The 18,894-nt window shown below is 41.2% G+C and overlaps 7 non-coding genes and 7 pseudogenes across 7 annotated transcripts; all 14 read right to left on the bottom strand.

Annotated features, from left to right (window-relative positions):
- Positions 1 to 8,172: 8,172 nt before the first annotated feature.
- Positions 8,173 to 8,287, bottom strand: LOC136734568 (U5 spliceosomal RNA). Its single transcript, XR_010810544.1, has one exon. It is a non-coding gene; the product is annotated as a U5 spliceosomal RNA (small nuclear RNA).
- Positions 8,288 to 14,544: 6,257 nt separating this feature from the next.
- On the bottom strand, positions 14,545 to 14,663 carry LOC136734876 (uncharacterized; annotated as a pseudogene).
- Positions 14,664 to 14,884: 221 nt separating this feature from the next.
- LOC136735016 (uncharacterized) lies at positions 14,885 to 15,003 on the bottom strand (annotated as a pseudogene).
- Positions 15,004 to 15,212: 209 nt separating this feature from the next.
- On the bottom strand, positions 15,213 to 15,331 carry LOC136734818 (uncharacterized; annotated as a pseudogene).
- A 216-nt stretch (positions 15,332 to 15,547) lies between these two features.
- Positions 15,548 to 15,666, bottom strand: LOC136734548 (uncharacterized; annotated as a pseudogene).
- A 206-nt stretch (positions 15,667 to 15,872) lies between these two features.
- LOC136734641 (5S ribosomal RNA) lies at positions 15,873 to 15,991 on the bottom strand. The gene has a single exon (XR_010810617.1). It is a non-coding gene; the product is annotated as a 5S ribosomal RNA (ribosomal RNA).
- A 215-nt stretch (positions 15,992 to 16,206) lies between these two features.
- On the bottom strand, positions 16,207 to 16,325 carry LOC136734773 (uncharacterized; annotated as a pseudogene).
- A 216-nt stretch (positions 16,326 to 16,541) lies between these two features.
- On the bottom strand, positions 16,542 to 16,660 carry LOC136735051 (uncharacterized; annotated as a pseudogene).
- A 215-nt stretch (positions 16,661 to 16,875) lies between these two features.
- On the bottom strand, positions 16,876 to 16,994 carry LOC136734607 (5S ribosomal RNA). The gene has a single exon (XR_010810583.1). It is a non-coding gene; the product is annotated as a 5S ribosomal RNA (ribosomal RNA).
- Positions 16,995 to 17,210: 216 nt separating this feature from the next.
- LOC136734603 (5S ribosomal RNA) lies at positions 17,211 to 17,329 on the bottom strand. The gene has a single exon (XR_010810579.1). It is a non-coding gene; the product is annotated as a 5S ribosomal RNA (ribosomal RNA).
- Positions 17,330 to 17,545: 216 nt separating this feature from the next.
- Positions 17,546 to 17,664, bottom strand: LOC136734794 (5S ribosomal RNA). The gene has a single exon (XR_010810694.1). It is a non-coding gene; the product is annotated as a 5S ribosomal RNA (ribosomal RNA).
- Positions 17,665 to 17,887: 223 nt separating this feature from the next.
- On the bottom strand, positions 17,888 to 18,006 carry LOC136734797 (uncharacterized; annotated as a pseudogene).
- A 220-nt stretch (positions 18,007 to 18,226) lies between these two features.
- Positions 18,227 to 18,345, bottom strand: LOC136734550 (5S ribosomal RNA). The gene has a single exon (XR_010810526.1). It is a non-coding gene; the product is annotated as a 5S ribosomal RNA (ribosomal RNA).
- A 216-nt stretch (positions 18,346 to 18,561) lies between these two features.
- LOC136734604 (5S ribosomal RNA) lies at positions 18,562 to 18,680 on the bottom strand. Its single transcript, XR_010810580.1, has one exon. It is a non-coding gene; the product is annotated as a 5S ribosomal RNA (ribosomal RNA).
- Between the last annotated feature and the right edge of the window lie 214 nt (positions 18,681 to 18,894).

Below are 18,894 nucleotides of genomic sequence, written 5' to 3' on the forward strand. Positions count from 1 at the left end.
CTCTAGATCAACAAATCAAAGACAAATCACTTCCGTGACCAAATCAAAGACCATGGGATCGCATATGATAACACACAAATCATTAAACAAAAAAGGTTATAAACACATTGACTACAATACCGGTTAGTAAGACGAAGGTGAGTCTCTCATTAGTATTGTTAGTCAGACATTCAATAACTATGCAGGTTAGTATTTATGTCAGGTAACTTCTCGTTATATATATATCAGTCTCATTAACGTTTAGGTGGAGAGAAAGATCCTATCATTACTTGTTACCACAATTTCCCTTAACTGATTATTATTCAATGATTAAGGATAGGCAGGGCCACCTATAATCTGGTGTCTATTAACTTGTGTCAATTTCAGACTAAACAGTTAAACAGGAATGAGAAGATATTTCTCGGCGTTGACAGATTTTATTTCTAAAATTATCAACAAAACAGTTGAATGCAACACACATTTATATTTAAGAAAACTAAATGATATTACACATTCTAGAGTTATGAATCACAGATTAACATTTCTAATTGATTTCTCAAATGTCATGAATCACAAACTCCAAACTGTTAAACTTATGTGAACTTCGTCGCAGAGAGGCCTCTCTGGCTTCGGGCTCAGATAACAGCACACGGCACGAGGTCCGTGTGGTTTGGAACAAAGGCAGTCCGGTTCGGCTTTGTCCAAGAACTTCCACTCAGTCGATGCACCTGGAAGTTGGGGTTTCGCGAATGTAGAGTCTTTTCCAAACAGATTTTCCACTGGTTTGAAGGCTCCAAGGTTGTGCACAAAATCTTCTTTGTAAGCAGGGTTCCACCGTAGTTACTTGAAGACAAAGTCTTTGAGGAAAGCAGGGCCCTGTTCGTTCCAAGGGTCAAGTTTCTTAAGACTCAAATAGCTATTTAAATGACTTTCGTATTCAGTCGACTTAGTCAATTGTCCAGCTGGATGGCTGGGCACAGGCGGGCAGCGCAGTCTGTAAAGTTCTTTATTTAATAAAGTCCTTTAAAAGAATTCTTCGTACGGCTCAATCTCCTTCTCCCAGTTTAACCCTTCTGTTGCTGGTAAAGACTTAGTTGGTTTCTGGTTCCGGTTCTGGCAACAGAGATACAAGTTGAGCTGTGGCAGCGAGTTACTGGTTTAGGTGAGAGAGAGAGAGAGATGCCGTGCGTTACCCTTTATACGCCTGTCAGATCAATAGGTGATTGGTTCTTTAGTTTGTGAGATTGGATTTCGGCTTCAGCCCCCAGTGTCCTATTGGAGGGGGGCTTGATGTATGACTGATGTCAATCCATGCCATCTTTTGGAAATGCCGGTTGGCACGGGTTCGTAGCTCTGTGTCGGGATTTCGGCTCTCGTCCATTTCAAAGAGTTTTTATTTCCTACAGGCCCCCTTCCCCAGACATCTCACAGCAGGGATTCCAAGCTATTTGGCCCATTCTTGGTGCCATCCTCCCAAGACTGTCACTTTGATGTAAACCAGTTCACATGCTGATGAGTTAAGGAAATCTGATAAATTTGGGGGGGAGAGGTCTTCTTTAGATCAGTGCTTCAGCTCAGAGCTAAAATGCTCTTATCAGAATACACCCAACATAACGCTACACTGGTTAATTCTGTTCTGGGAAAACCACAATCCTGCAGGTTTAATAAGTCTCTCTACACATCAGTCCCTGAGTACCTTCAACCAATGGTCATTTTGACCAATTAAGCCCAAGAATTGAGTTGTCATGGACTACCCAGTGAAGACGTGAACTAACGACTAGGTCACACTGTGAGCTCACCAGAGCAGACATTACACTGAGCTCACTGTGAGCTCACTTAGCGCTTTTCCAGCGACATGGTGCCGGTGCTGGAGCCGGAGCTGCTGCTCGGCCTGGGATCCAGCTGATCTTTTTTGAACCGGCCCGCTTTTCCACCGGTTTTGACGTCACTGGATGTGGGCGTTCCCAAGCATGGAGTAGAAGTGGAGAAACACAGCAATAGTAATCAGCACCGAGGCGACTGCGTCTTTAAACCCCATTTAACATCACAATCAAACTCATTCCGCGTCTATGGCAAATCGTAACCCTAATGTTACAAATGTTCCCTAAACACCTATTTTGCAGGATCAATAAAAAATTATTAGGATTTTTTAAACTTTTACTGACACACATAGTTAATAGCAATGTGTTATAACTTTACCGAAAATAATAATCTGTATATCTTTAATTGTTTAGACGTTATTAAGATATAATGCATCTTTCACATAGGGAACATTTGTAACATGTTAGGAAAAACAAACAAATGATTTGAAAATATTCATAATTACAGCATACAATTTGTCAGGCTTCATAACAATGGTATTTATAACATACTCTGTAAAAATCAAGCAAATAGCATTTGTGGTTCACGAGAAAATATATATATATAATCAAAGCTATCAGACTATAGCAGCCGGTGTATGAAGACACATACGATTATACAGCATTATTTGGCAGCTTCGCAAGACCTAATTTTAAACGTTGTTGGTAAGTTAGATAATTAGTGGGGACCCGCTATTTGCAGTTCTTCCCCTCCATAATTGCTAAAATAAAGTTTTACTGACATTTTATTGACCCTACCACTGCATAGGGCACATCTGTAACATGAACGCTACTGAATGGCACATACATTGAAAACTACGGAGAACTGAGACAAATCCACTTTACACTTCATAAATAATCTTAAAACGTTTCCAACCAAGGCAACACCCACTTGAAATACGTTCATTCTCATTTTTGGTAAACAAAAAGAGAGATTGTTACATATGTTCCCTATGATGCATCTACAGAGAGAGAGAGAGAGAGACAGACAGACACTAACTCTCTCTCTCTCTCTCTCTCTCTCTCTCTCTCTCAGCTGGGAGTGTGTGGGAGGGGTCTGCAGTGAGCGGGAGTGCTGCTGAGAGCTCTGTCCTTTGGCTGCGTTTTTTTGTTGCTTTACTTTTTTCAGTTTGTTTATTTTGTCTTCTGTTTTCAGTGCTTTTCTTATTGTGGGGGAACAGGGGAGGGGAGGGGGGAGTACCGGTAGTTCTTCCCGGGTCGGGGGGTCGGACCCCCTGAATGCGTCTTTTGAAAAACTGACCCGACGCCATGGAGTCAAGATCGCTCCGGTGCAGTTCTGCCCCCTAGAGCAGTGTGTGTTAGCGGTTGGGGAGGTAGCAGGGTGTGAAAATATCAAGTCTGCTGCCATTGTTATCTTCTTAAAAACCACTGATCTGCTCAATCAGCTAGTGGCTAATGGCACAGTGTTAGACGACACTTTCACCCCGGTGTTGCCGCTCGCTGCTCCTGCCCGGAAGGTAACGCTGTCTAACGTCCCTCCGTTCATCCGCACCGGCTCGGGCAGCTGATGTCCGGCATTAAGAGGGTCCCGCTGGGCTGCAAAGCCCCGCAACTGAAACACGTCGTGTCCTTCCGAAGGCAGCTGTATATGATCCTCAATAACATCAATGAGGATCTTAATGTCTCCGAAGTTGGATCTCTCTTGCTGCCACCACCACGAAGATTGCTCTTTAGTAATGTTGGAAAGTCAAAGACAGCAACCGTCAGGGTTCTTGCATATGACGTATTCGTGCTGCACCTCTCTGCAAGGATCCAGGACAGTTTGTCAATGTAAACTCCAGTGCCTGGGAATATTTCCACCTAAAAGACAATGGTAAATAAAAAACAAGTTTATCCCCAAACTATTCTTATATTATGTTAAGTGGAATACATTATCAGTAAGGCTGTGATTTTGTTACAGAAATGTGTTATTAAAGACCACAGTATGTCTCAATTCTAAGTTTATTAATTTACAGACATAATAAAGTCAGTGAATCTGTGACACCCATAATTCAATTACATTCTTATTATCAACTATAACTATGAATATAACTGATAATGTAGCATCATTAGATTGTTTACAACCAATATTTGTTTTCAATATATATATTTTTACCTTGTCTTTGTAATATTGTAGACCAAGAGTGTTATACCTGTTTTGGTGATTCTTTGTCAGATTCAGAACAATTTGCTGTGGGGCTGTCAGAACCACTTGATGGTGACACACTTTTGTCTTTATTGCTGATAAATGTGGCTTTTGTTACAATTTTTTTCAGATTGTCCAAAAGGTCTGGAATCTCTGGAGAAAAAAACCTTAGTATTAAATGATAATCATTTCTAGTAATATATTTAATGCAAAGTGAAAACAAAACCATCAATGCCTGCAATTATACTTGAGAGACTTGCTCTATGTTATTGGCAAACTGACCTTTTTGTGGGTCATTAACATTAGCTACGAAAAAAATAAAAAAGATAAAATACAAGAATTTCCAGGTCTAATGTAATGCATATAGTCATTAATGTAGGATTATGAAGTTATGTTGAAAAACTTTATTTAATAATCAGTATTATTAAACTATTAGACAGTGCACATTAAGAGTCTGTATTGTGGTTCTAGATTACTTCAGTATGATCAACTATAATACATTACTCTGGAATCTAAATTACTGAAGAATAACATTTATCAAGGTAAGGAATTATTTGCTATAAATAAAAAAACTTACCATCAACCATACGGTTTCGAAGACATTGGTTTTCATTTTTAAGTCTTGTGTTTTCCTTTTCGAGCTGCTTAACGTTTTGCTGTAGCTCAACTTCACTGGACTCTTTAAATGTCTGTAGAATATGACGGGATCTAATTCTTGAAGCTCCATCGGTTTTCTTTCTTATTTTGTGCTGTATTCAGAGAGGAAAAGAGTTTAAAATTAAAATATATATATATATATATATATGAATATGATTAAAAAAAAACAATCCTGCAATACATTTATTTAATATTTGCAGTAATTATCTCACCGGTAACTGTGGTTCATCAAGGTCACTATCATCTGAAATTTGAAGTTTTTTGTTTGGTTTAGGTACTCTCTTCATTTTAGGACAGGGCATTTTTGTTAGGTCATTAAGTTTTCTTCTTAGTTCGCCTTCTTTTCCTAAAATAAAAATAAAATAAATAAAACCCTGCATTATGTCCACAGATATTTGGGGATTATATTTATTTGTCATAAAAATACTGTGCTTTGACCATACAAATTAAGATGAACAGCCAACACTGAATCAAAACTGAAGTTAAATTATATCTGGTTTAATTTATTTTGTGATTTGGGGGATTTTATTGTAAAGCACAACACACAATAAATCGTTCTTACAAATGCCAGTCAAGTATGACGAGTTTTTAGCGCCCTCACCACCACCTACCATGTTATAAGAGTATGTTAGACGTACAACACATTAATAACTTAAACATTCATTTCAAATATACTGTGATTGTATATATCAAATAGCATGTAAAGACTTTAATGTTTTTTTTTTAAATAAACATTGTTACCAGTCATAATGATCTGCGCTTCATGGACAGGCCATCCACCTTTTGGAGGTTTGTTCGTGTCTCTCCACTCTGCTCTGAAGTTTCGAGTCGTCTCTTCGTCATCATCAGCAATGCTGAATAAATCAAAATTGCGAAAGCAAGCAGTGGGAATCACGCTGTAAGAGTCTTTGTCGACCCCGCTTTCCCACTTCACCAACGCGTGCATCACCGCCATACTACCTTCACCTTCTCGTCCGTTTTTCCCCCGACAAGTCACGGCACAAAAAACAGTCCCGCTCTGCATTCTGGTACTTGGCGTTCTTAATAACACCAACAGGGTGTAATCGCATAGACCACTCGAGTATAAAGTACTACATATCCCATCTGTTACAGTTTTTTTTCTTCTTCTGAAACTGCAAGCGCACTACATAAAGTTTGGCAAATGAAGAAATTTGGATGATGAGTTTACAATCTTATAAACAGTATTTAAGTAAACCTAGATATGCAATTCCAAAAAGAACAGCATCGAGATGGAGAAACAGGATACAAAAATAATAATACAATGTTTATACTTTTTGTATTTTAATTACAGTATGTAATTATTGCCTTTTGATTTACATTTACAGAAAAAGAACGGCGGCAAACGTGGACTACCCAACAAGAAGCAACAAAGTTACTAAAATATCAGATTCTCAGGTAAGCTTCATGCAGCCATACATGTATAATTATAAAATCAATCCAAAAAATAGACCTTGTTTACCCTACAACTGATTTGAGTGTTAATTCTATTTAAGATATGAAAAAATATTTTATTTTCTGAACTAATAATCTGTGAACATTCTATTATCTCTATAATTTTAATTAATACATTTATTTTATTATTGGTGGAACATTATGTTTTTCAGCTCAGATGATTTCACGTACCATCAATTTTTCTGTTAATAAATGTGCAAAAACAAATCAGATGGATAGGCCCCTACATATGAACATTAAGTTAAAGGCCTAGAGTGAGTGTTCTTCACTTCCAGTCATGGCGGGCCACAATCCAGCTCTTTGTAACTCATCAACAACCAAAGACCTGGGAAAAGGGTTAAATGGCTTCAGTTAAGCCAATTAGGTAATTAAGAGCTCAACTGGAAAAAAAACAGCAGGCATAGGGGTACTTTAGGACCACAGTCACTGATATAACCTACAATGTTGTTGTAATGAAAATCAGCAGACAGTGGGCCTCCTCCAGGACTAAGGTTGAGAAGCACTGGTCTTGAAGACCACAATAACAATCGACCTCAAGGGCTAGGGATATTCGAGGTGATGCTAAACCAGTCCTGAATGTTTAAATATAATGTTATTTTCTTGTAGTGTGCCGTTGCTGTTAATGCAACCAGTTATATTGAGCCATCAAATACAGAAGCTGACGAAAGACATCAACATGTAAATTTAGTTGTAAATTTAAAGTGTGTGTGAAAAGTATTTTGTATATGGAGATTAACCCATAGTTTCACAGATAAATTGTGGACCAGTGATATTCAGGATCTTCAAAACAAGTCCTGAATGCTCAAACTTAACACTTCTTTTTTTAGAGTGTCGTTGCTGTCAATCCAGCCAGTGATGTGGAGCCATCAGATACAGAAGCTGATGAAAAACAACATGTAAATTTCCTAAATTAATGTGGTGCATCAAAATACTTATTTAGCACTTTCAACTGTTTCTTTGTGATTCCTAAAATTACTTTACAGGCTGGGGCTGGGGGAAGACACTGCGCCCGCCTGGAGAAGCCTGTACAAGCCCCCCTCAATAAGAGAGCTGGCAATCTGCAGTGGAGGGTGTTACACACCATTATTGCTGTCAATTCTTTTATTACTGTTCTTAACCCTGCTGTGTCCGACGCCTGCCCATTCTGTGCTCAGAGAGAGACCGTGTTTCACTGTTTCAGCACTTGCTCTCGGTTGTCACCCATTTTTAGTCTTTTAACTCGTCTTTTTACTGATCTTAACCTGATTTTTAACACAAAGGTTTTTATTTTAGGGGCGCGATACACCAGAAAGACCAAACATGTGGACCAGCTGGTAAACTTCTTGCTGGGCCAGGCTAAAATGGCCGTCTATAAGACTAGGAAGAACAGAGTGTGTGGGGAGGGCAGTGAGGATGCAGTGAGAGTGTTTGCCATGCTGGTCAAGTGCAGAGTCAGACTAGAGTTTAACTATTACAGGCTGATGAATGATTTGGAGAGTTTTGAACAGGTCTGGTGTATTAATGATGCCCTTTGTGAATTGTATGACGGGGAGTTGGTTTTTATTATGTAATTCATTTATAGGGTTTAGTATTTGATGGTTGTTTTGTTGTGTGTATTGGGTTGCTTTCTTTAAAAGTGTACAGATCAGTGGCGGAGTTAATGCTTGTTGGGGGGAGACAAACAAAGGGGAACACTATTTTTTATTTATTTATTTATTTTCTTTTGTATGAATTATTGCGTGTTGCAAACAGGCAATGAAGTCTGATAAAAGTCAAAAAGTCTCTCTCTCTCTCACACACACACACACAGCCAGCAAGACACACAGAGCCAGCCAGCTCAGCGATGACATCACAAACATCTCTCTCAGGTGACTCCTATGACATCACAGAGCACGTACATTCCGTTGCTTGCCGTCTGTCAACCACTCAGTCACTGCCAGCCAGACTGGCTGGCTGACTGGATGGTGGGGCTGCTTGCTGCTGCTGCGTACCTTAGCAAGCTTATTTGCTTGACCGGCCTTCCTCCTCCGCCCACATGCCCACCTATGTCCGATCTGCTGTTCACCTGGATCACAGCTCCGCCCCAACAAGGCAGAGCCTCCCAAGAATGGTACAAACTCACCCACGATCCCCTCCACGGAAAGCTATAGCAAAAGGCAAAAGCATTATACGTAATGAAGAGGAACCCGAGTCCAAGACGCATCCGACCAGCCATACATATTTGTGTGTATTAAAGATCACATTTTATTACATTTAGATTTTCTGTACTTTATTACATCTTTTTGTGATTTTTAAATGTATTGTTTCTTTTCCTTATATATGTATGTATGTATGTATGTATGTGTGTGTGTGTCTGTGTGAAAGTGTATGTGTTTGTGTGTCTCTGTGTGAAAGTGAGTGTGTGTGTGTCTGTCTCTGTGTTTGTGTGTCTGTCTCTGTGTGAAAGTGAGTGTGTGTGCGTGTGTCTGTCTGTGAAAGTGTGTGTGTGTGTGTGGGTGTGACAGTGTGTATGAGTGTCTGTCTGTCATGTAACTCGCACATCTGTGAGGGCACCATTTTTGCAGAAAGAGATGTACACATTTTGGAGCAACATATGCTGCCATCCAGACATCGTCTTTTCCAGGGACGTCCCTGCATTTTTCAGCAGGATAACGCCAAACCACATTCTGCCCAGATTACAAGCGCATGGTTGCGTAGGCAGAGAGTGCGGGTGCTAGCATGGCCTGCCTGCAGTCCTGACCTGTCTCCGAATTGAGAATGTGTGGCGCACTATGAAGTGCAAATTAAGACAACGAAGGCCCTGTGCAGTTGCGCAGCTGAGGAAATGCATAATGGATGAATGGGGGGAAATCCCACTTGCTAAACTTAACCAAGTGGTGTCTTCAGTGCCCAAGTGCTTAATAAGTGTTATTAAAAGAAAAGGTGATGTTACATAGTGGTAAACAGTCGACTGTCCCAACTTTCTTGGTTTCTTTTCACTGCTAATGAGATGCTGTAGAGTGAGTTAGTTATATTGCTTTCAGGAGCTCTAATCGTATTGATGAGTTCATGCAGCATTTGTAATTGAATTTCAAAAAGAAATCCTTGCTGTCTGGCCTGTGTGTATGAGATGTACTCTGTCAATCTTTGGCTAACAACTGAAACATTGGTAGAACAGAAATGGCAACATAAAAAAGAAAAGTACATTTTAAAAGAGCACATTAAATAGGATGAATATACAGTTTTTTACAATCACTTTGTCACTAATTTCAGAACCTTGATGTCATTTTTCAAAACTCTAGACACAAAACTCAAAACGGTCATCACTTGTAACACAGGCTGTCCAATGTTCAAAACATTGCATTGTGCATTCATATCTTTAAAGAAACCTTGCACTTGCAGACTTGTTGGTTCAAATAATTCATTTATCATGAAATACCATAGTAACATTTATTTAGATCACCCACACAGAAGATACCGATAGTTTCACTGTGTAGTTGTTCGTACAATCATTAAATATTGTAGTACAAAATATGTGATACATGTTTCATTATGGTACTACACATAAATACATCACTGTAAAAGGACTAGTAGAGAGAATACTACAGACACAGTGGAATCATTGAACAAAATCTGAAATGTATTGATGCAATACAATCAAATCACACCATAGGTTTCTTTGAATCCATGCAACAATAATTAGCTACAAAAAAGAACAAAACTACAGTAAAATGTCAACTGCAGTGTTCCTCACCTGGCTTAGTGTAAAACAAAGGATTGATTACTGTACTTCTGAATTTCCATCAGCCCTGTGTTCAGGTTCAGGTTCTCACAACCATTTTTCACAAGAGGCATCTTGAAACTGAACATACCTGAACATACTCAGTCATCAGCTGCTTCACTCTGTCTGCATTTCTTTCAAAAGGCACACTATACTCTGTGCTACACATTGGTATGCAGTATACAGTCATTTGACAATTGAGAGTAGCCTAATGTTTAGTGCATGCTGAAGACTTGCCGCTTCTCAGTACGGACATTTCTGATGATTGAGGCCACAGTTGATCCTGAGTTGATTCTGAGGTTTGATTGAATCATTGTAGCTGCCTCAGTCATGGTCATGCCATGATTTACAACATGCTCTACAACTATTTCTCGGATTTCACTGGACACTATTTGCTGTTGCTGCCGCTGTCTGGTCCGTGGCCTTGTCCTCTACCACGTTCCCCCAACACCTCTCAAATGAGGCCCATGGCTGCCTCTCTGGTGAGGCCTAAGCCCTCCTCTATGACGAGGCCCACGACCACCTCTCAGAAGGGGTGCATGTCCCCTTCCATTCCTTTGACCACCACGTCTTCCTCCTCCCACTGCTTGACCTCTATTGTGACCTGGATGACTTGCCGGCTCCATGTTATCACTGTGTTGCTGGGGTGGATAGCACTCAATTCACTCGATACTCGTACCACAATGTGAAATCAATCATCAATAACCAGTTGGCAGTATTGGAAAAGCAATTACAAGGGCCTGCATACATACAGTAATGTCAAATCTGATGTGGAAGAACAATCATCTTCAACCAGGTTGGAGCGTTAGTTGCAATGCCTTTAATACACGCAGCGTGGAGAGGAACAGTGACTCAAGTAGATCCCAAAGTCGCTCTGCCTTCATTTTAACAGTCAGAGCTTTTATACACAAAAATCAAAGAGCTGGTTATAATCAGAAAGTCATTACTATGTTATCTTAAAAGTTAGCTAAGCAGAATTTATATCATTATAGGACAGAGTTCATAGATCAACACATGGATTAGGGAGCAGGCACTTCAATCATACTGTTTGACATTGTCTCCAAGATTCTCATCGTAAATAACAAACAGAAATCAAACTACCTTCTGGCCTGACCTTCTAGCTTGACCTTATCTTTCTTAAGTATACAAGAGAGAAAAACAGGTATTAGAGAAAGAATTTCTAACTTACCTTCCACACTGCAAACATGGTGTGGAAAAGTGCTACATGATGATGAATGATGATGAAATATTACATCCATAGATAATGTAGTCCAACTGGTTCATGCTCCTCGTTTATTGATGTCAATGGATCTCATTATCCTGAAACTTTCATGATCGAAACATGGAATATTGTTTGTCAGTTTCCATAAAATTATGCATTAAGAGTAATGCAACAGTCACTTATCATTTTGAGCAGCTGTATCAATTGATAGTTAGATCTTTGTAATGAAATGAATAGACAGTGATCTCAGATGTAATGTGTGAATTGCATTTTGAAATGGTAATACTTTGATGTTAAGTTGTGTCATTTTAGTTCAATGAACAAATGATCTGAGGTTGATGTGTATTGTATCCAAGCAATTGTAAAAAAGTGTTAGAGTTTTGAAAAATGTGCATTTTGATCATCGGGTGTGAGTTTAGTGTCTAGAGTTTTGAAAAATGACATCAAGGTTCTGAAATGAGTGCCAAAGTGATTGTAAAAAAGTGTAATATCAGGGGACAGTGGCTATTAGTGATCTGGCCTTCCGTGGCCTCTGTATTAATGTAACAGGTCACATTGTATGTGTACACTGATACTTGATAGTATAATATAGTACAAGTAAAAAACATACATAGGTATCATAGAAGTATTTTGCAGAAATGATTATGGATAGTTATCAAAATGGAGAGGAAATGCTAAATCCAGTCTCCCCAGGCTGAGCTTCTATTGCTGCACCTGCTGGCCCCACTATATGGATAGAGCCACACCAAGTACAAGAGTCTCCCCATTGCTATTTATATCTCCCTATCCAGTCTTCTTTAAGTGACGATATGCAAATAACGGGGACTATGATTGGCTCCCTGACATTACCCACACTGCGACTGATGCTACCCATTTCACTACCCAACAAAGACCCATAATATGCGTGTGTCTGTCTGTCTGTCTGTCAAAGTATGTGTGTGTGTTTCTGTGTGTGTCTGTGTCTGTCTGTCTGTGTGTGAAAGTGTGTGTGTGTCTGTCTGTCTGTCTGTCATGTAACTTGCACATCTGTGAGGGCACCACTAATGCAGAAAGAGATGTACACATATTGTTTATTTTCCATATATATGTATGTATGTATGTATGCATGTCCAATTGCTTTGACAATACAAATGAATTGAATTGAGAGGGAGAGAGAGAGAGTAAGAGAGAGAGAGAGAGACAGACAGACAGACAGACAGAGAGAGACACACACACACACACACACACAGAGAGCCAGCCAGCCAGCTCAGCGATGACATGACGAGCCTCTCTCAGCTTACTGCTATGACATCACAGAGCACGTACATTCCGTTTAACAAATCGTTAAACAAAAAAGGTTATAAACACATTGACTACAATACCGGTTAGTAAGACGAAGGTGAGTCTCTCGTTAGTATTATTAGTCAGACATTAAATAACTACGCAGGTTAGTATTTATGTCAGGTAACTTCTCGTTATATATATATCAGTCTCATTTACGTTTAGGTGCCGAGAAAGATCCTATTTGTTACCACAATTTCCCTTAACTGATTATTATTCAATGATTAAGGATAGGCAGGGCCACCAATAATCTAATGTCTATTAACTTGTGTCAATTTCAGACTAAACAGTTAAACAGGAATGAGAAGATATTTCTCGGCGTTGACAGATTTTATTTCTAAAATTATCAACAAAACAGTTTAATGCAACTCACATTTATATTTAAGAAAACTAAATGATATTACACATTCTAGAGTTATGAATCACAGATTAACATTTCTAATTGATTTCTCAAATGTCATGAATCACAAACTCCAAACTGTTAAACTTATGTGAACTTCGTCGCAGAGAGGCCTCTCTGGCTTCGGGCTCAGATAACAGCACACGGCACGAGGTCCGTGTTATTTGGAACAAAGGCAGTCCGGTTCGGCTTTGTCCAAGAACTTCCACTCAGTCGATGCACCTGGAAGTTGGGGTTTCGGGAATGTAGAGTCGTTTCCAAACAGATTTTCCATTGGTTTGAAGGCTCCAAGGTTGTGCACAAAATCTTCTTTGTAAGCATGGTTCCACCGTAGTTACTTGAAGACGAAGTCTTTGAGGAAAGCAGGGCCCTGTTTGTTCCAAGGGTCAAGTTTCTTAAGACTCAAATAGCTATTTAAGTGACTGACACTTTCGTATTCAGTCGACTTAGTCAATTGTCCAGCTGTAAAACTCCACTGATCAGGTGGGTCTGTGAAGTTATTTATTTAATAAAGTCCTTTAAAATAATTCTTCGCTCAATCTCCTTCTCATAGTTTAACTCTTCTGTTGCCGGCAAAGACTTGGTTGGTTTCTGATTCCGGTTCTGGCAACAGAGCTACAGGTTGAGCTGTGGCAGCGAGTTTCTGGTTCAGGTGAGAGAGAGAGAGAGAGAAAGACTGTCCGCTGTTCCTTATAGTCTGTCAGATCAGTAGGTGATTGGTCCCTGAGTTCTTGAGATTGGATTTCGGTTTCAGCCCCCAGTGTCCTATTGGAGGGAGGCTTTATTTATGACTGATGTCAATCCATGCCATCTTTTGGAAATGCCGGTTGGCCTGGGTTCGTAGCTCTATGTCGGGATTTCGGCTCTCATCCACTTCAAAGAGTTTTTATCACCTACAGGCCCCTTTCTCCAGACATCTCATAGCAGAATTCCAAACTATTTGGCCTCTTCTCGGTGCCATCCTCCCCAAAACTGTCACTTTGATGCAAACCAGTTCTAAGCTGATGAGCTAAGGAAATCTGATAACTTTGGGGGGGGAGAGGTCTTCTTTAGATCAGTGCTTCAGCTCAGAGCCCAAATGCTCTTATCCAAATACACCCAACATAACGCTACATATGTATGTATGTATGTATATATGTGTAGAAGGAAAATTAGATATTATTTTCTTACACCTGTTTTTCTCTCTTGTATACTTAAGAAAGATACGGTCAAGCTAGAAGGTCAGCCCAGAAGATAGTTTGATTTCTGTTTGTTATTTACGATGAGAACCTTGGAGACATTGTCAAACGGTATGACCTACGTGCCTGTTCCCTAAAACCATGTGTTGACCTATGAACTCTGTTCTATAATGATATATGTTCTGCTTAGTTAGCCTTTAAGATAACATAGTAATGACTTTCTAGCATGTATGGATGTATGTATGTATGTATATATATATATATATATATATATGTATGTATGTCCAATTGCTTTGACAATACAAATGAATTGAATTCAGAGGAAGAGAGAGAGAGAGAGAGAGAGACAGACAGACAGACAGACAGCTCAGCGATGACATCACGAGCCTCTCTCAGCTGACTCCTATGACATCACAGAGCACGTACATTCCGTTGCTTGTCGTCTGTCAACCACTCAGTCACTGCTAGCCAGACTGTCCCTAAGACAAAGTGTACAATACTTCAATTATATCTCCTCCAGACAGATAAAGAGTATTAAGAGCTACGATGAAGATACCCAGGAGACGTAAAAAGCTTGCATCACCTGGTATTTCCTGGAGGTCACCCATCCAAGTACTAACCAGGCCCTGGCCCGTTTAGTTTCCAAGGTCTGACGAGACCGGGCACGTTCAGGACGGTGTGGCCGCAAGCCGAGATGCCTGGCTGCATGATGTCTCTTAAAGGCTGGCGGGTATTGACGGAATTTCCAGCAAAAAATAAAAAATAAAAAAATAAAAAAATGGAGGGAAAAATAACAGTGCAGGAAAGGGTGTTGAAAGTAGCCGGGAACGTGTACAATTCTTCAATTATATCTCCTCCAGACAGAAAGAGAGTATTAAGAGCTACGATGAAGTTACCCAGGAGACGTAAAAAGCTTGCAGCACCTGGTATTTCTAGGAGATCTCCCATCCAAGTACTGACCAGGCCATGCCCCGTTTAGCTTCCGAGATCTGACGAGACGGGGTGCGTCCAGGACGGTGTAGCCGCAAGCCGAGAGGCCTGGCTGCATAATGTCTCTTAAAGGCTGACGGGTGTTGACGGAACTTCCAGCAAATAAAAAAAGAAAAATGGAGGGAAAAATATCAGTTCAGCAAAGGGTGTTGAAAGTAGCCGGGTACGTGTACATTTCTTCAATTATATCTCCTCCAGACAGAAAGAGAGTATTAAGATCTACGATGATGTTACCCAGGAGACGTATAAAGCTTGCAGCACCTGGTATTACCAGGAGGTCACCCATCCAAGTACTGACCAGGCCCTGCCCTGTATAGCTTCCGAGATCTGATGAGATCAGTCGCGTTCAGGACGGCGTGGCCGCAAGCCGAGACGCCTGGCAGCATGATGTCTCTTAAAGGCGGGCGGGTTTTGACGGACCTTCCAGCAAAAAAAAAAAGAAAAAAGAAAAATGGAGGGAAAAATATCAGTGCAGCAAAGGGTGTTGAAAGTTGCCGGGTACGTGTACATTTCTTCAATTGTATCTTCTCCTGACAGAAAGAGAGTATTAAGAGCTACGATGAAGTTACCCAGGAGACGTAAAAAGTTTGCAGTACCTAGTTTTTCCAGGAGGTCACCAATCCAAATACTGACCAGGTCCTGCCACGTTTTGCTTCCTAGATCTGACAAGATCGGGCGCGTTCAGGACGGTGTGGCCGCAAGCCAAAAAGCCTGGCTGCATGATGTCTCTTAAAGGCTGGCGGGTATTGACGGAACTTCCAGCAAAAAAAAGAAAAATGGAGGGAAAAATACCAGTGCAGCAAATGGTGTTGAAAGTAGCCGGGTACGTGTACAAATCCTCAATTATAACACCTCCAGACAGAAAGAGAGTATTAAGAGCTACGATGAAGTTACCCAAGTGACGAAAAAAGCTTGCAGCACCTGGTATTTCCAGGAGGTCACCCATCCAAATACTGACCAGGCCCTGCCCCGTTCAGCTTCCGAGATCTGACGAGATCGGAAGCGTTCAGGACGGTGTGGCCGCAAGCCAAGAGGCCTGGATGTATGAAGTCTCTTAAAGGCTGGCGGGTATTGACGGAAGTTCCAGCAAAAAAAAAAGAAATAAGAAAAATGGAGGGAAAAATATCAGTGCAGCAAAGGGTGTTAAATGTAGCTGGGTACGTGTACAATACTTCAATTATATCTCCTCCAGACAGAAAGCGAGTATTAAGAGCTACGATGAAGTTACCCAAGTGATGTAAAAAGCTTGCAGCACCTGGTATCTCCAGGAGGTCTCCCATCTAAGTACTGACCAGGCCCTGCCCCGTTTAGCTTCCGAGATCTGACGAGATCGTGCGCATTCAGGATGGTGTGGCCACAAGCCGAGATGCCTGGCTGCATGATGTCTCTTAAAGGCTGGAGGATATTGACAGAACTTCCAGCAAAATAAAGAAGAAAAAAGAAAAATGGAGGGAAAAATATCAGTGCAGCAAAGGGAGTTGAAAGTAGCCGGGTACGTGTACAATTCTTCAATTATATCTCCTCCAGACAGAAAGAGAGTATTAAGAGCTATGATGAAGTTACCCAGGAGACGTAAGAAGCTTGCAGCACCTGGTATTTCCAGGAGGTCTCCCATCCAAGTACAGAATAGACACTGCCCCGTTTAGCTTCCGAGATCTGATGAGATTGGGCGCGTTCAGGACGGTGTGGCCGCAAACCAAGAGGCCTGGCTGCATGATGTCTCTTAAAGGCTGGCGGGTATTGACGGAACTGCCAGCAAAAAAAAAAGAAATAAGAAAAATGGAGTGAAAAATTTCAGTGCAGCAAAGGGAGTTGAAAGTAGCCGGGTACGTGTACAATTCTTCAATTATATCTCCTCCAGACAGAAAGAGAGTATTAAGAGCTATGATGAAGTTACCCAGGAGACGTAAGAAGCTTGCAGCACCTGGTATTTCCAGGAGGTCTCCCATCCAAGTACTGACCAGGCCCTGCCCCATTTAGCTTCCGAGATCTGACGAGATCGGGCGCGTTCAGGACGGTGTGGCCGCAAACCAAGAGGCCTGGCTGCATGATGTCTCTTAAAGGCTGGCGGGTATTGACGGAACTTCCAGCAAAAAAAAAAAGAAAAAAGAAAAATGGAGTGAAAAATATCAGTGCAGCAAAGGGTGTTGAAAGTAGCCGGGTATGTGAACAATACTTCAATTATATCTCCTCCAGACTGAAAGAGAGTATTAAGAGCTACGATGAAGTTACCCAAGTGACGAAAAAAGCTTGCAGCACCTGGTATTTCCAGGAGGTCACCCATCCAAGTACTGACCAGGCCCTGCCCCGTTCAGCTTCCGAGATCTGACGAGATCGGGCGCGTTCAGGACGGTGTGGCCGCAAGCCAAGAGGCCTGGCTGCATGAAGTCTCTTAAAGGCTGGAGGGTATTGACGGAACTTCCAGCAAAAAATAAAAGAAAAAAGAAAAATGGAGGGAAATATATCAGTGCAGCAAAGGGTGTTGAAAGTAGCCGGGTACGTGTACAATTCTTCAATTATATCTCCTCCAGACTGTAAGAGAGTATTAAGAGCTACGATGAAGTTACCCAAGTGATGTAAAAAGCTTGCAGCACCTGGTATTTCCAGGAGGTCTCCCATCTAAGTACTGACCAGGCCCTGCCCCGTTTAGCTTCCGAGATCTGACGAGATCGGGTGCATTCAGGACGGTGTGGCCACAAGCCAAGACGCCTGGCTGCATGATGTCTCTTAAAGGTTGGCGGGTATTGACGGAACTTCCAGCAGAAAAATAAAATAAAAATAAAAATAAAAAGATGGATGGAAAAATATCAGTGCAGCAAAGGGTGTTGACAGTAGCTGGGTACGTGTACAATACTTCAATTATATCTCCTCCAGACAGAAAGAGAGTATTAAGAGCTACGATAAAGTTACCCAGGAGACGTAAAAGCTTGCAGCACCAGGTATTTCCAGGAGGTCTCACATTCAAGTACTGACCAGGTCCTGCCCCGTTTAGCTTCCGAGATCTGACGAGATCGAGCGCGTTCAGGACGGTGTGGCCGCAAGCCGAGATTCCTGGCTGCCTGATGTCTCTTAACGGCTGGCGGGTATTGACGGAATTTCCAGCAAAAAAAAAAAAAAAAAAAATAGAAAAATGGAGGGAAAAATATCAGTGCAGGAGAGGTTGTTGAAAGTAGCCGGGTACGTGTACAATTCTTCAATTATATCTCCTCCAGACAGAAAGAGAGTATTAAGAGCTACGATGAAGTTACCCAAGTGATGTAAAAAGCTTGCAGCACCAGGTATTTCCAGGAGGTCTCCCATCTAAGTACTGACCAGGCCCTGCCCCGTTTAGCTTCCGAGATCTGACGAGATCGGGCGCGTTCAGGACGGTGTGGCCGCAAACCAAGAGGCCTGGCTGCATGATGTCTCTTAAAGGCTGGCGGGTATTGACGGAACTTCCAGCAAAAAAAAAAAGAAAAAAGAAAAATGGAGTGAAAAATATCAGTGCAGCAAAGGGTGTTGAAAGTAGCCGGGTATGTGAACAATACTTCAATTATATCTCCACCAGACTGAAAGAGAGTATTAAGAGCTACGATGAAGTTACCCAAGTGACGAAAAAAGCTTGCAGCACCTGGTATTTCCAGGAGGTCACCCATCCAAGTACTGACCAGGCCCTGCCCCGTTCAGCTTCCGAGATCTGACGAGATCGGGCGCGTTCAGGACGGTGTGGCCGCAAGCCAAGAGGCCTGGCTGCATGAAGTCTCTTAAAGGCTGGAGGGTATTGACGGAACTTCCAGCAAAAAAGAAAAGAATAAAGAAAAATGGAGGGAAATATATCTGTGCAGCAAAGGGTGTTGAAAGTAGCCGGGTACGTGTACAATTCTTCAATTATATCTCCTCCAGACTGTAAGAGAGCATTAAGAGCTACGATGAAGTTACCCAGGAGACGTAA

This window comes from Amia ocellicauda, unplaced genomic scaffold (assembly GCF_036373705.1).
Source record: "Amia ocellicauda isolate fAmiCal2 unplaced genomic scaffold, fAmiCal2.hap1 HAP1_SCAFFOLD_40, whole genome shotgun sequence".
NCBI classification, from domain to species: domain Eukaryota; kingdom Metazoa; phylum Chordata; class Actinopteri; order Amiiformes; family Amiidae; genus Amia; species Amia ocellicauda.